This window comes from Tinamus guttatus, unplaced genomic scaffold (assembly GCF_059628265.1).
Source record: "Tinamus guttatus ecotype Peru unplaced genomic scaffold, ASM5962826v1 Tinamus_guttatus_pri_ptg000587l, whole genome shotgun sequence".
Taxonomy (NCBI): Eukaryota; Metazoa; Chordata; class Aves; order Tinamiformes; family Tinamidae; genus Tinamus; species Tinamus guttatus.
This window is the reverse complement of record NW_028289121.1, coordinates 121,151-136,491: the sequence shown is the minus strand read 5'-3', so window position 1 is coordinate 136,491 and position 15,341 is coordinate 121,151. Positions and strand designations below refer to the sequence as shown.

At 68.5% G+C, this 15,341-nt stretch overlaps 2 pseudogenes across 1 annotated transcript; both read left to right on the top strand.

The window, feature by feature from the left end:
• Nucleotides 1-1,229: 1,229 nt before the first annotated feature.
• LOC148592467 (cAMP-dependent protein kinase catalytic subunit alpha-like) lies at nt 1,230-9,380 on the top strand (annotated as a pseudogene). The gene is made up of 10 exons (XR_015913930.1): nt 1,230-1,321; nt 3,573-3,633; nt 3,998-4,126; nt 4,912-5,010; nt 5,517-5,600; nt 6,487-6,613; nt 7,038-7,133; nt 7,220-7,357; nt 8,473-8,636; nt 9,212-9,380. The product of XR_015913930.1 is annotated as a cAMP-dependent protein kinase catalytic subunit alpha-like (transcript).
• A 1,742-nt stretch (nt 9,381-11,122) lies between these two features.
• On the top strand, nt 11,123-14,795 carry LOC148592466 (sterile alpha motif domain-containing protein 1-like; annotated as a pseudogene).
• Nucleotides 14,796-15,341: the final 546 nt, after the last annotated feature.

Below are 15,341 nucleotides of genomic sequence, written 5' to 3'. Positions count from 1 at the left end.
AAACCAGGTCCTTATCGCCCCCCAAGTGCTTCTACAGAGCCCCCCCCACCTCACACTGAGGGGAGGGGCCAGTGTCAGCCCCGCCCCCAAGGTCAGGCCCCGCCCCCAGGGACCCCCCCAACCCCTGATTTACGGGAATGGGGGAAGGTCCTGGGGGGGGAGGGGTCCTACCAGCCCCTCCCCTGCCTGAGGCCCCGCCCCTGAGCACCCACACGCGTGACCGGGGCCGTGCACACGCGTGTTCACCACCACAGCACGCGTGCACAGGCACAGGTCACGTGTGCCTTGTCCTGATGCCCTTAGCCTCCCTGGTAGTTAGCAGGGGAGGAGGTAATTAGCACCAGTAATTAGTGCAAGGTGCATGGGGCTGGGGGCACACCAATGGGGGTGCAAGGGAGGGCGTGCAAGAAGCAGTGGTGCAAAGCTGGGCTGGCAGCATCCTGGGAGCCAGCGCAAGGCGGCTGCCTCAGCAGGCAGGCCGGGCGTGCAAGGGGAAGTGTGCAAGGAGCGCTGTGCAAGGCGAGTGTGCAAGGGCTGGGCGTGCAAGGCGAGTGTGCAAGGCTGGCACAGCAGCATGCGGGGCGGCTGCAGCAGGGTGCAGGGCGCCCTGGTGCGCGCCGTGGGTGTTTGTGCAAGGGCGGGCGTGCAAGGACCGCTCCTCGCGGGCGTGCAAGGGCTGCGCGTGCAAGACCGGGCACGCGCATGCGCGGGGAGCGGGGCCCGGCCGCACCGCACCCCGGCCCGCTGCTCGCCCCGCCTCCTCGCTCTTCCCATTGGACGGCCGCCTCCCTTCCTTCCTCCTCATTGGCCGCCTAGAAGCACCTGCCGATTGGTGGGGGGGGAGGAGCGGCGGGCGCGCGGGGGCGGGGCGTGCCTCACCGCTCTGCAAACCCCGCCCCTCGCACTGTCAATCTACGCTGGCTCCGCCTCTAATTCAGCTAGACCCCGCCCCTCCGTGCCGACGCCCCGCCCTTCCGCGGGCGCTCCTCTGCCCCCACCCTCCCGGGTTCTATTTTTGACGCGCCGCAGCCAATGAGCGGCGGGCGGGGGCGGGCCGAGCGCTGAAGGGACGTTTGCGACAACCAATGGGCGGTGTCGCGGCGGCGGCCACCGGGGCCAATGGCGGCGGCGGGGCGGTCGCGGAGCGGCGCGGACGGCCAATGGGGCGGCGGCGGCGGCGCGGCGGGGCCAATGGGCGGCGGGGGGCGGGCCGGGGCGGGCCGCCGGGGAGCGGGGCGGCCGGGCCGAGCCGAGCCGAGCCGAGCCGGGCCCGACATGGGCAACGCGGCCGCGGCCAAGAAGGGCGGCGAGCTGGAGAGCGGTGAGCGGCGGCCTCGGGCACCGGGACCGAGCGGGACCGGGCCGCGCTAACGGGGGGACTGGGACCGGGCGCGGCGGAGCCGGGCCTGGCTGGAGGCCCGGGGGATGGGAGCGCGGCGGTACCGAACCGAGCTGCATCGCGGGGAAGCGGATCCCGGGGGATCCGAGCAGAGCCGGACCCGGGGATGCCGGGCACGGGGGAACCGGCACTGGAGGGGAGCCGGGTTTGCGGGAACCGGGGGATGGGAGCCCGGTGGAACCGAACCGAAGCGGGCCCGGCGTGGGGGCACTGGACCCAGTGGAACCGGGGCTGGGGTGAGACTGAGCTGGGACGAGACCCGGACCTGGTGGAACGGGATGGAGGGGACCTAGGGCGGCGGGAATGGGGTCCGGGGGAAGCTGACGCTGGGGAACCAGGACGGGGGGGACCGGCTCCGATGGAACCGGGTCGAGGGGCCCTAGGCCAGCAGCAAAGGGGTCCGGGGGAACCGGGGCGAGCTGGGCCCGGGGGAACCGGGACTGGGGGGGAACTGGGTCCGGGGGAACCGAGATGCGGGGACCTCGACCAGTGACAAGGGGGGCCGGGGCCGGAGCAGGGGGAACCGGGATGGGGGTTGGGAATGAGGCTGAGCTCGGGTGAACGGGGGGGGTCCCGGGCCGAACCGGGCCGGGAGCAGCAGAGCCCGGACTGGGGGGGCCCAGGCGCGAGGGGGACCCCGGGGCAGCTCCCTCCGGGGTAGGAGGGGGTCCGCGGGGGCGGGGCCTGGCGCAAGGGGCGGGGCCTGGCGCAAGGGGCGGGGCGTGTCGGGGGTTGCCGCGGGGGCGGGGCTTGGGGGCGCGGGAACGGGGGCGTCGCCATGGGGACAGGATGGGGGCGAAGGGGCGGGCACGCGGGAGGTTGCTATGGAGATGGGGCGGGGCTTGTTGGGGTTGCCGCGGGGGCGGGGCGGGGCTTCAGGAAAAGGGGCGGGGCCCGGCAGGTGCCACCGGGTGTCCCCGGAGGGAGGGGGCACCGGGTCCCCTATTAACTGGGGACACAGATCGGGGGGGGCTGGGGACACTGGTGGCCGCTGGGGACACTGTTTTGGTGTCACGTCCCCATGGCCACATCGCCCATTGTCCCTGTCCTCCCCACCGCCCAGATGGGGCCATTCTGCTCTGTTCTGGGTGACAGGGCTTACACTGTCTATATGGGGCTGTATTGGTCCATGCTGGTCCATATTGGTCCATAATCGATCACTTTGGGGCATGTTGTTCTATACGGGGTCATACTGGTCCGTAATGGTCTATACTTGTCCATAGTCAATTACTTTGGGGCATGTTGTTCTATATGGGGCCATACTGGTCCATAATGGTCTATATTGATCCATAATCAATTACTTTGGGGCGTGTTGTTCTATACGGGGCCATGCTGGTCCATAATGGTCTATACTGGTCCATAGTCAATTACTTCGGGGCATGTTGTTCTGTGCAGGGCCATATTGGTCCATGCTGGTCCATACTGGTCCATAATCGATCACTTTGGGGCGTGTTGTTCTATACGAGGCCATACTGGTCCATAATGGTCTATGCTGGTCCATAATCAATTACTTTAGAGCATGTTGTTCTATACGGGGCCATAGTGGTCCATAATGGTCTATATTGATCCATAATCAATCACTTTGGGGCGTGTTGTTCTATACGAGGCCATACTGGTCCATAATGGTCTATACTGGTCCATAATCAATTATTTTGGGGCATGTTGTTCTATACGAGGCCATACTGGTCCATAATGGTCTATGCTGGTCCATAATCAATTATTTTGGGACATGTTGTTCTATACGGGGCCATGCTGGGGGATACGAGGCCCCATTTAACGGCCCATCCTGGTCTATAATGGTCTATACTGGGTCACGTTGGTCCATACGGGGGGGGTGGCCCTGTGTCCTGTCCCCTCTGGCACCGCCCCTGTCCCCCCCCCACCCCCCCCCGGGTCATCGTCCTGCGGCCGCCTCCTCCCGGCCGCCTGGGCCCCTGGCATGGAGGACGGTGAGGGGAGGGGGGGCGCCCGGACGCCTGGGCCCCGTGGGGGGGCACCTGTGTCCTCTGCCCTCTGTGCCCCCCCCCTTCCCAATAGAGAGGGGGTGATTGGGGGGGGGCTGAGGAGGGGGCCCGGGGCAGCAACCCCGGACGCCTGGGCCCCTCTGGGAGTCCTTTGGGGGGGTCCTAAACCTGACTCCCCCCCATGTCCCCTTGTGTCCCCCCCCCAACAGTGAAGGAGTTTTTGGCCAGGGCCAAGGAAGATTTCTGAAAAAATGGGAGAATCCGGCCCAGGTATCGTCACCCTGGCATCCCTGTCACCTGTCCCCTCCTGGGGGGTCGGGGAGGCCCCTGTCCCCTCCTGGGGTCCCTTGGGGGGTATCTGGGGTCCTGGGGTGGGGTCTGTGTCCCCTCCATGGCTGGTGTCCCCAAGGGGGGATCTGGGGTACCCAGGACAAGTCTGGTGTCACCAAGGGTGGGTGGAATCTTGGGGTGCCCAAGACGTCCCTGGGGTGCCCAAGACGTCCCTGGGGTGCCCAAGACGTCCCTGGGGTGCCCAGGAGGTCCCTGGGGTGCCCATGTCCCCTGTGGTGTCCATGGGGAGGGAGGCCTGGGGACAGTGCCCGGGGTGTCGGTGTCACCGTCGGGGTCCCCCCAGAACACGGCCAGCCTGGAGCAGTTCGAGCGCATCCGCACGCTGGGGACGGGCTCCTTCGGGCGCGTCATGCTCGTGCGCCACAAGGACTCGGGCCACCACTACGCCATGAAGATCCTCGATAAGCAGAAGGTGACGGGGACGTCCCCAGCGCCCACGGGTTCGGGCTCGTTGTCCCCCGCGGGGACCGGGGGGACGCTGGTGTCCCCAGCACGCAGGGGCGCTTGGAGGGACCTCGGTGTCCCCATGTAGGGTCTGGGGGGGGACGGGGACACGGATGTCCTCAGTGTGACACGTGAGGTGTGGGGGGACATCCGTGTCCCCAGCACGTGGGGTTGTGGGGAGACCCAAGTGTCCCCAATGTCCCCAATGCACAGAGACATCGGGGGGGGGTGGCACTGATGTCTTCAGTGTCTCTGGCACGTTGGTTGTGGGGACAGGGGTGTCACCTGCACATAGGGGTTGGAGGGGACCCTGGGGGGGAGTCCCGGATGGGACCTGGGGATTTGGGGGAATCCCTGGACAGGTTTGGGGGGGATTTGGGGTCCCTGGATGGGTTTGGGTGGAAATTGGGGATCCCAGAAGGGGTCTGAGGGGGTTGGGAGGCCCTTATTCAGGTATTTGGGTGGGATTTGGGGGTCCCGATGGGGGTCTTTTGGTTTTGGGGGTCCCTGGTGGGGATCTGGGAGTTTTGGGGGGTCCTTGGGGATCTTTTGGGGGGATTCGGCGGTCCCTGCTGCGGTTTGGGAGTCGGAGGGGTCCTTGGCTGGGTATTTGGGGGCCCTTGGCTGGGTATTTGGGGGTCGTTGGCTGGGTATTTGGGGGCCCTTGGTGCGTTTTGGGGTCCTTGGCGGGGTTTGGGGGCTCCGGCGTCCCCGACGCGGTCCCCGACGCGGTCCTGCCGCGGTCCCGCGCAGGTGGTGAAGCTCAAGCAGATCGAGCACACGCTCAACGAGAAGCGCATCCTGCAGGCCGTCACCTTCCCCTTCCTCGTGCGCCTCGAGTACTCCTTCAAGGTGGGGCCGTCCCCTCCCCGGTGACACGCGTGTCCCCTGCCGCCCCCAGTGTCGCTGTTGTCCCCCGGGTGCTCCCTGCGCTGCCTTTGGGATGTCCCCTGTGTCCTTGGGGGGTCCCTGTGTGCTCAAGGTGGGCACCTTGGGGCTGTCCTCGAGGCCTCAGGGTGTCACTCTTCACCCCAAGGGTGTCCCTGGGGCATCCCCTGTCACCCCCTCCCCAAAAAACGGTCTCCTGTCACCTCCGGGGTGTCCCCAGATGTCCCCTCTATCTGAGCTATTCCGCCCTCATCCCAAGGATGTCCCCAGGGTGTCCCCTACCCTCAGCATGTCCCTAGGGTGCCACCAAGGTGTCCCGCATCCTCCCCGGGACGTCCCTGAGATGTCCCCAGGGTGTCCCCCCTGGCACATCCCTGGGGTGTTCCCCAGTGTCCCCAGAGCATCCCCCAGGTCCTCGGGACGTCCCGTCCCCCCAGCTGTCCCCGGCTGAGGGGACCGTGCCCCGGCAGGACAACTCCAACCTGTACATGGTCATGGAGTACATCCCGGGGGGGGGAGATGTTCTCCCACCTGCGCCGCATCGGCCGCTTCAGGTGAGCCGGACGCCTGGGCCCCCCGGTCCCGGGGAGGGGCTGGGGGGTCCCCAGGTGCCCGGAGGTGCCACCACCTTGGGCACGCAGGGACGCGATGAGGGTGACAGGGATCCCCCAGGGACACAGGAGGAACGGAGGATCTGGGGAGGCTTGGGGGGGTCTCGGGGGGTGGTTCGCAGGGGCTGGGGGTGGTTGAGGGGTCTCGGGGGGTCCGTGGGGGTCTCAGGGGCTTCGGGAAGGTCCCAAGAGAGTCCTGGAGGTCCCTGGGGTCTGGGGGGGGTCCCAGGAGGGTCCTTGGGGCCTGGGGGGGGGGTTCCTGGGGGTCTGGGGGGGGGTCCCAAGAGGATCCAGGGGATCCCTGGGGGGTTCCTGGGTTCTGGGGGGGTCCCAAAAGGGTCCAGGGGGTCCCTGGGGGGTTCCTGGGGTCTGGGGGGGGTCCGAAGAGGGTCCAGGGGGTCCCTGGAGGGTCCCTGGGGCCTGGGGGGGTCCCAAGAGGGTCCAGGGGATCCCTGGGGGGTTCCTGGGTCTGGGGGGGGGGGTCCCAAGAGGGTCCCGGGGATCCCTGGGGGGTTCCTGGGTTCTGGGGGGGTCCCAAGAGGGTCCAGGGGGTCCCTGGGGGGGTTCCTGGGGTCTGGGGGGGCTCCCAAGAGGGTCCCTGGGGGGTTCCTGGGGTCTGGGAGGGTCCCAAGAAGGTCCAGCAGGTCCCTGGGGGGTTCCTGTGTTCTGGGGGGCTCCCAAGAGGGTCCCTGGGGGGTTCCTGGGGTCTGGGGGGGTCCAGGAGAATCCCTGGGGGCTGCGGAGGAGCCTCGGGGTTGTCCCCAATGAGCCCCGGGGGGTCCTGGGTGAGGGGGGCCCTGGGGTCTCCGCTCAGCCCCGCTGCCCCCAGCGAGCCCCACGCGCGCTTCTACGCGGCCCAAATCGTGCTGACCTTCGAGTACCTGCACGCGCTGGACCTCATCTACCGCGACCTCAAACCCGAGAACCTGCTCATCGACCAGCAGGGCTACATCGAGGTACCCCGACCCGCGGACACCCCAAACAGCCCCCAGACCCCCGGCACCGCCAAATACCCACCCGGCACCCCCAAATACCCCAAATACCCACCCGGCACCCCCAAATACCCCCCTAGACCCTCCGGCACCCCCAAACACCCCCCAGGTCTCCCAGCACCGCCAAATACCCACCTGGCATCCCCAAATACCCCAAATACCCACCTGGCATCCCCAAATACCCCCCAGGCCCCCTGGCACCGCCAAATACCCACCGGCACCCCCAAATACCCCCAGATACCCCATATACCCCCCAAACCTCCCTGACTGCCCCAAATCCCCCCAAACTGCCCCTCCGCACCCCCCGCTGCCCCCCCTCATACCTTGTCCCCTGTCCCCCCCGCTTGCCCTGAGCCCCCCCTCACTTTCCCTGTCCCCCCCTCCCCAGGTGACAGATTTTGGCTTCGCCAAGCGGGTCAAGGGCCGGACCTGGACGCTGTGCGGGACCCCTGAGTACCTGGCGCCCGAAATCATCCTCAGCAAAGTGAGGGGGGGGTCTCAGCGTGTCCCCGTCCCCAGTGACCCCCGCGGTGTCCCCGATGACCCCCCCGCCGTGTCCCCGTCCCCCAGGGGTACAACAAGGCCGTGGACTGGTGGGCCCTGGGCGTCCTCATCTACGAGATGGCGGCCGGCTACCCGCCCTTCTTCGCGCCGACCAGCCCATCCAGATCTACGAGAAGATCGTTTCGGGGAAGGTATTAGAGCGGTGTCACCCCCGGGGACATGGGGACAACGTGGGGGGGTGACGGGGTGCGCGGGGTGCGCGGGGTGCTGCACGCCTGTTGGACGGGTGCTTTACTAGGTGTATTACGGTAGCGATTGGTGGTGGGGTGGTATTAGGGGTAATGCGGTAGGTGGGGGATTGTGCGGCCCAGGTTGGGGGGGGCGATGCTGGGGAGGGGATGGGGGGAAATTGGGAAAAGGGATGGAGGGGAAATTGGGAAAAGGGATGGAGGGAAATTGGGAAAAGGGCTGGAGGAGACTGGGAAAAGGGCTGGGAGGACGGGGAGAGGGGCTGGGAACAGGACTGAGGGGAGGGGACAGGGATGGAGGCCTGGGAAGGGACTGGGAATACCGGGAGAGGGACTGGGAAAGGGATGGAGGATTGGGAAGGGACTGGGAATACCGGGAGAGGGACTGGGAAAGGGATGGAGGATTGGGAAGGGACTGGGAATACGGGAGAGGGACTGGGAAAGGGATGGAGGGCCTGGGAAGGGACTGGGAATACCGGGAGAGGGACTGGGAAAGGGATGGAGGATTGGGAAGGGACTGGGAATAGTGGGAGGGGGACTGGGAAAGGGATGGAGGATTGGGAAGGGACTGGGAATAGTGGGAGGGGGACTGGGAAAGGGATGGAGGATTGGGAAGGAACTGGGAATACCGGGAGAGGGACTGGGAAAGGAATGGAGGATTGGGAAGGGACTGGGAATAGTGGGAGAGGGACTGGGAAAGGGATGGAGGATTGGGAAGGAACTGGGAATACCGGGAGAGGGACTGGGAAAGGGATGGAGGATTGGGAAGGGACTGGGAATACCGGGAGAGGGACTGGGAAAGGGATGGAGGATTGGGAAGGGACTGGGAATCCCAGGAGAGGGACTGGGAAAGGGATGGAGGATTGGGAAGGGACTGGGAATACCGGGAGAGGGACTGGGAAAGGGACTGAGATGGGGGTGGAGGAGGACCCGGAGGACTGGGGGAAGGAATGGGAGGAGCGGGAGGAGCGGGAAGGGGCCGGGGCCGGGGGAGGAGGAGGAGGAGGAGGGCGCGGGGCCCAGGCGTCCGGCTCAGCGGGGCCCAGGCGTCCGGCTCACCCGCGCCCCCAGGTGCGGTTCCCTCCCACTTCAGCTCGGACCTCAAGGACCTGCTGCGCAACCTGCTCCAGGTGGACCTCACCAAGCGCTTCGGGAACCTCCGCAACGGCGTCGCCGACATCAAGGGCCACAAGTGGTTCTCCACCACCGACTGGATCGCCATCTACCAGCGCAAGGTGCGCGGATGGAGGTCCAGGCTGCCTGGGGGTCCCAGCAGGGTCTGGGGGTCCCAGGAGGTGTCTGGGGGTCCCAGGAGGTATCTGGGTGTCATGGGAGGTTCCAAGAAGGGTCTGGGGGTCCCAGGAGGTGTCTGGGGGTCCCAGCAGGGTCTGGGGTCCCAGGAGGTGTCTGGGGGTCACGGGAGGTCCCAGGAGGCTCTGGGGATCCTGACAGGGCTCCTGGGCATCCAGACAGGGGTCTTGGAGGGTTTTTGGGGATCTCAGGAAGGGTCCCACGGTCTACGGGGGATCCTGAAGGGGTCCTGGGGTTCCAGCAGGAGTCTGGGGGTCCTGAGAGGAGGCTTGGGAGGTCCTGGGGGTTCCGGCCGGGATCTGGGGGCTCTCCTGGGGTTGGGGGGGTCCCAGGAGGACCTTGGGGGGATCTGGAGGGGTCCTGGGAGGGCTCCGGGGTCTCCTCCAGGATCCAAGTGGCCTCCGGTGTCTCCCACCATCTCCCATAGCTCGGGGTGGGGATTTGGGGACGAGGGGGGGTGTCACCTGGGGGTCCCAGGCGTCCTGTCCCCCCCCCGCAGGTGGAGGCCCCCTTTGTCCCCAAGTGCAAAGGCCCCGGGGACACGAGCAACTTCGACGAGTACGAGGAGGAGGAGATCCGCGTGTCGCTCACCGACAAGTGCGCCAAGGAGTTCGCCGACTTCTAGGGGCAAAAACACCCGGGGAGGGGCCAAAAACACCCGGGGGGGGCAAAAAAAAAAAAAGGGGGGGGTCAAAAACCCCGGGAAAGGGGCAAAAAAACCTGTGGGGGGGCAGCAAATCCCTTGGGGACAGGGTGCAAATTCCCTGCAAAGCCCCATTGCAGAGGGCAGCTCTAAGCCCCCTCCAAACTCATCACACCTATTGGGGGGTATTTGCCCCTCCCCCCGGTAATAATTTGCCCCCCCCCCCACTGTTAAGTTAAAGGATAGGGTGATTCCCCCACCCCGGGAAAAGGAGGAGGGGAGATTTGCCCCCTCCTGGAGAGAAGGGGGTGATTTGCCCCCCCATCCTGGTAATTAAGGGTGGGAATTTGTCCCCCCCGGGTTAAAATAGGGTAATTTTCCCCCTCCTTGGGGTAAAAAGGGGGCGGATTTGCCCTCTTTGGGGGTGAGGGGATTGCCCCCCCCCAGGGGTAGGGGGTATTTCCCTAGGGGGAAATTTTTGCCCCCTCCCTCGTTACTAAGGAGGAGGGTTTGCCCCCGCCCCCCCCCCCCCGGGTATTTAAGGGTGTAGATTTTTGCCCCCCGACCCCCCCCGGGGGTAATTGAGGACTTGCCCCTCCCCCTTTGGGGATTTACTGGGGGGACAGCAGGGGGACCCCCCCCCTTTTATTTGGGTCAAGCCCCAGTTTTTAATGGGGAGGGCGCAGGGTCCAACCCTCCCCTACCCCCCCCCCCCCAATTTTAACTGATTTTTTTCGGTTTTAAGCCCAAATTGAAGTGAGGAGGGGGTGTCCCGGGAGGGAGGGGGTGTGATGCGATCATGGAGATTTTTTAATGGGAGGGGGCAGGATCGGGCCCCTCCCTCTTTGGGGGTCCCTTATGGGTTGGGGGGTGCTGGGGACCCTGGGGGGGGTCAGGTCTGGGGGGGTGGTGGCCTCCAGCCTGGGGGAGGGTCCCCCCCCCCTGCTTCGTTGTAAACTTATTTGAGACGAATCCAATAAAGTTTTGTTTAAAAACCCGCCCCCCCAAAGGGAAAGGGGAGGGAGGGGGGGGGCCCTGGAAGAGGGAGGGGGGCAAAAAAGGGAGCCGAGGAACGCGGTGGGGAGGGGCGGAAAAGGAGGGGGGAGCACGTGTGGGCGTGGCTAGATTGATGTGGGGCGGGATTCGAGGAGGGGTGGGCTGTGCCTCGCACGAAGGGGTGTGGTTTCGACGAGGGGCGTGGCTTCTCACGAGGGGCGGGGCTTGTCCGGCCCGAGCGCGTGGGCGGAGCTCCGCGGCGCGGCGGGCGTGGCTTAGTGGCGGGGGCGTGACGCGGCGGGCGTGTCTTGGCGGCGCGTGGGCGGAGCCTCGCGGGGGCGCGGGTGGGCGTGGCTTAGCGGCGGGGCGCGGTTTCCCCGGTGGGCGGGGCGTATCCGGCGGGCGCGGTTTGCCGGCGGCGGGCGTGTTTCGCGCGGTGGGCGTGGCCGCGCGGCGGGAGGGGCGGGGCCGCGCGGCGGCGGGCGCCCCGCCCCGCCCCGGTGCCGCGCGCGCGGGGAGCGCCGGAGCGGCGGGACTGGGCGGCGGCGGCGGCGGCAGCGCGCGGGGGGGGCGGGGGGGGGGCGGCGGCGCCACCTTAACGGCGGCGGCGGCGGCGGCGGCTCCTCCTTAAGGCGGCGGCCGGCGAGGGCGGGGGAAGCGCGAGGGGGTTGGCGGTGGGGCGGGCGGCGGCGGCGGCGGGCGGCGGTCGGGGCGGGCGGGGGGGGTGGGGGGCATCACGGCCCGCCATGGCCGGGCCGCCGCCGCCGCCGCCCGCCCGCGGGCCCGGAGGCTCCGCGCTACCAGGAGTGGATCCTGGACACGATCGACTCGCTGCGCTCGCGCAAGGCGCGCCCGGACCTGGAGCGCATCTGCCGCATGGTGCGGCGGCGGCACGGCCCGGAGCCCGAGCGCACGCGCGCCGAGCTCGAGAAGCTCATCCAGCAGCGCGCGGTGCTGCGCGTCAGCTACAAGGGCAGCATCTCGTACCGCAACGCGGCCCGCGTGCAGCAGCCGCCGCGCCGCCCGCCGCGCCGCCGCCGCCCGCCGCCCGCCGCGCCGCCGCCGCCGAGCCCCCCGTGAGCCTCCGCGAGGCCGCGCGCTACGTGGGCGGCGACGGGCGCCTCACGCGCGGCCGCCTGCAGGGCTCGGCGCTGCCCGGCGGCGGCGGCGGCGGCGGCGGCGGGAGCGGCGCGGGGGGCGGCTCGAGCGCACCCGCCTCGCCACCATCGCCATGGCCCGCGCCGAGCGCGGCCGCGGGGCCGGCGCCGCCGCCAGGGCGCGGAAGGTGAGCGGGGAGGGGGGGGGGAACGGGGGAGACACCGAGGGGGGGGGACGAGAGGGACACCGGGGGGGGGGGGGCCGTGACGGGGATCCGGGGGGGGGGGTGACCCGGAGGGGAGGGGGTCGCTGGGGAGGGGGATTCCTGGAGAGACCCCTGGGGGGGGGCGGGAGGGGACAGCGGCCGCCGGGGGGCGGGGTCTGGGGAGGGGGAGGGGGGTCGCCGGGGGGTTCCCTGAGGAGGTTCCCCGGGGGGGTCCGTGAGGGGAGGGGGAGCTGGGGAGGGGGATCCCTGAGGAGACCCTGGGGGGGAGGAGTCACCGAGGGGACCCGGGTGTCACCGGGGGGGGGTCATGAGGGGACCCGGGTGTCACCAGGGGGGCGGGGCGTGAGGAGAAATGGAGCTGTCGGGGGGGGGGGGTCACTTTACAATGGGGGGGGGCAGGACAGCCCGGACCTGGAGCATCCCGGCGTTTGGGGGGGCTGTCCGGGGGGATATGGGGGGGGGGTGACACCGGGGCCCCCCCGCGGGGTGGTCCCGGGCCCCCCCCGTTAATGCCCCCCCGTTACCAGCCCCCCAAGAGCGGCGGCGGCGCCAAGGAGGACGAGGAGGAGGAGGAGGATGAGGAGGAGGAGGACGAGGACGACGACGAGGACGGAACGGCCTCCGAGGCCTCCTCGGACGACGGGGGGGCCGCGGCGCCGCCGCCCCCCCCGCGGGCGCTCAACGGCGAGTGCCGGGGCGGGGGGGGGCCCCCCCCGGCCGCCGCCCCCCCCCGCCCCGGGGCGCCGCTCGCCCGAGCCCCTCCGGCCGCCCCCGCCGCCCCCCGGCGCCTGCCCCAACCTGGACGGAGCCTTCGGGCAGCCGGACCGAGCAGGTGGGGCCGGGGGGAGCCCCCCCAATGGGGGCCCAGGCGTCCGGGGGGGCGGGGTCAGGAGGGGAAGGGGCTGCTCGGGGGGGGGGCACGGGGGAGGAGCCGTGGGGGGGGGATGTTCTTGGGGGGGGGGGGGCTGTGCCATGGGGGAGGGGCTTCAATGGGGGGGATCTGGGGGGCACTTGGGGGTGGTACCTTGGGGGGAGGGGGCTGCTCTGGGGGCGCTGGGGACACCCATGGGGGGGGCTGCTATGGGGGGGGGCGCTCTTGGGGTGCGGGGGGTCCTGGGGGGCAGCAGGGCAGCTGGGGGGGGGCGCCATGCGCTGACCCCCCCCGTCCCCGTCCCCGTCCCCGCAGTGTCCCCAGCGCTGGCGGGCGCGGAGCCCTCGGTGCCGCTGTCCCCAGGCCGGCCGGGGCTCCAGGCCGCCGACGGGGCCCCCTTCAGCTGCACGTGAGTGTGGGGGGTGTCCCCATGTGTCCCCACGTGTCCCCACCCCTCCCGTGTCACCTCCCCACCCTCCCGTGTCCCCCCGGTGTCCCCAACCCCTCGACAGCCAGGACACAACGGCCCCTTCTGCCCCCTTGTGTGACCCCCTGTGTCATCCCCGCCAGTTTGGTGGCCCTGTCCCCAGGGACGCCGTGGCCCTGTCCCCAGTGACGTGGTGGCCCTGTCCCCATGGCGCAACCCTGCGTCTCTGCGTCCCCCTGTCCGTCCGTGTCCCTCCTGCCACCCAGTGTGACCGGTGTCCCCGTGTCACCAGGGCCACCAAGAAGGAGAAGGCGGCCGATCCCGTGGAGTGGACGGTCCGGGACGTGGTCGACTATTTCACGGAAGCCGGATTCCCGGAGCAGGCCACGGCCTTCGAGGAGCAGGTGTGTCCCCTGCTGTCCCCAGGGCAGACCCCGGCCACCCCGGCTGTCCCCAGAGCAGCTTCCTGTCCCCACCTGCTGTCCCCCCTGGCTGTTCCCATCCGTTCCCCTTCTCCCATGGCTGTCCCCTCCCTGTCACCAGCTGCTCCCGGGTTGTCCCTTGTGCTGAGGTGGCCCCTGGTGGCCGTCCATGAGCAGTGTCCCCAGTCCTGTCTTCACAGGTGGCCCTTGTCCAGCTGGTGTCCCCTGTCCTTGTGGATTGTCCCCTCTAGGGTGTCCCCCATCCCAATGGATGTCCCTTGTCCCCATGCAAGGTCCCCGCTAGGGTGTCCCCTGTCCTTATGTGCTGCCCCCCATCCCAGTGGATGTCCCTTGTCCCCATGCAATGTCCCCTCTAGGATGCTGCCCCCCACTCTTTCCTCCACCCCACCCTTCCAGTGTGACAAAGCCCCGTGTCCCCAACCTGTGTCCCCCTGCATCCCCATTGCAGCTGCCATCCCCCCCATGACCCCAACCCCTGTCCCCCCCATGTCCCCCCCGTGTCCCCAACATCCCCGCCATCCCCCCGAGTCCCCAGCCCCTGTCCCCGTGTGTCCCCATCCCCTTTCCATGCCATGTCCCCAACCCATCCCCCCGTGCCCCCAAAATCCCCACTGTCCCCGCCATGTCACCAGCTTGTGTCCCCTCATGTCCCCAATGTGGCCACCATCCCCCCCATGTCCCCAGCCTGTATCCCCCTGTGTCCCCAACATCCCCGTTGTCCCCACTGGGTTCCCAGCCCGTGTCCCGCTGTGTCCCTAAACCCTGTCCCTCCGTGTCCCCAACCCGTGTCTCCCAACATCCCCACCGTCCCCCGCCATGTCCCCAGCCCATGTCCCCTCGTGTCCCCAATGTGGCCACCGTCCCCCGCCGTGTCCCCATCCCGTGTCCCCAACATCCCCGTTGTCCCCACCGGGTTCCCAGCCTGTGTCCCCTGTGTCCCCAACCCCTGTCCCTCCGTGTCCCCAACCCGTGTCTCCCAACATCCCCGCCGTCCCCACCGTGTCCCCAGCCAGTGTCCCCTCGTGTCCCTAATGTGGCCACCGTCCCCCACCATGTCCCCAGCCCGTGTCCCCCTGTGTCCCCAACCCCTGTCCCCCCGTGCCCTCAACATCCCTGCTGTCCCCACCATGTCCCCAGACCGTGTCCCCAACCCCTGCCGTGTCCCCAGCCCGTGTCCCCCCGTGTCCCCAACGCGGCCGTCCCCCCAGGAGATCGACGGCAAGTCGCTGCTGCTCATGCAGCGGGCGGACGTGCTCACGGGGCTCTCCATCCGCCTGGGCCCCGCGCTCAAGATCTACGAGCACCACGTGAAGCTGCTGCAGCGCAGCCACTTCGAGGAGGAGGAGGGCGCCGAGGCCTTCCTCGGCTGAGCGGACACTGCCCGCGGCGCCGCCGGCCGCCCGGCCCCTTGTGCTCGGGGTTTTATTTTTTTGGGGGGGGATTTTTGGGGTGGGACCGGATGTTTTTTGGGGAGGGGGTGGGGGGGGCGCTGCCCGGAGAGTCGTGTCTGAAGCTGCCCCAGCCTGTGCCCCCCCCGGCCCTTCCTGTTCTCATGGGGGTGTCTGTGCCCACCCCCCCCCCCCCAACACCCATTTTTCGCCCCCCACCCCAATCTCTGTGTCCCCTGGGCCTGGCTTGTTTGGGGGTTTTTTAAATAAAATTAAAAAAAAGAAAATTAAAAAAAAAATAAACTGCAGGAATGATCCCGCTGGGGGGTTTGGGGGTTTGGGGAGGGGGGGCGGTTCTGCTCCCCCGGACGCCTGGGTCCCCTCCCTGCCCCCCGCAAAGGGTTCCCAGCCTCTTTCTGACCTCTTAACCCCTCCAAATACCCTAGAGGGTTTGGGGGGGTCCTTTGGTTTGGGGGGTCCTTTCGTTTTGGGGGTTTTTTGGTTTGATTTTTTTTTTGTTTTGGGGGTCTTTACTTT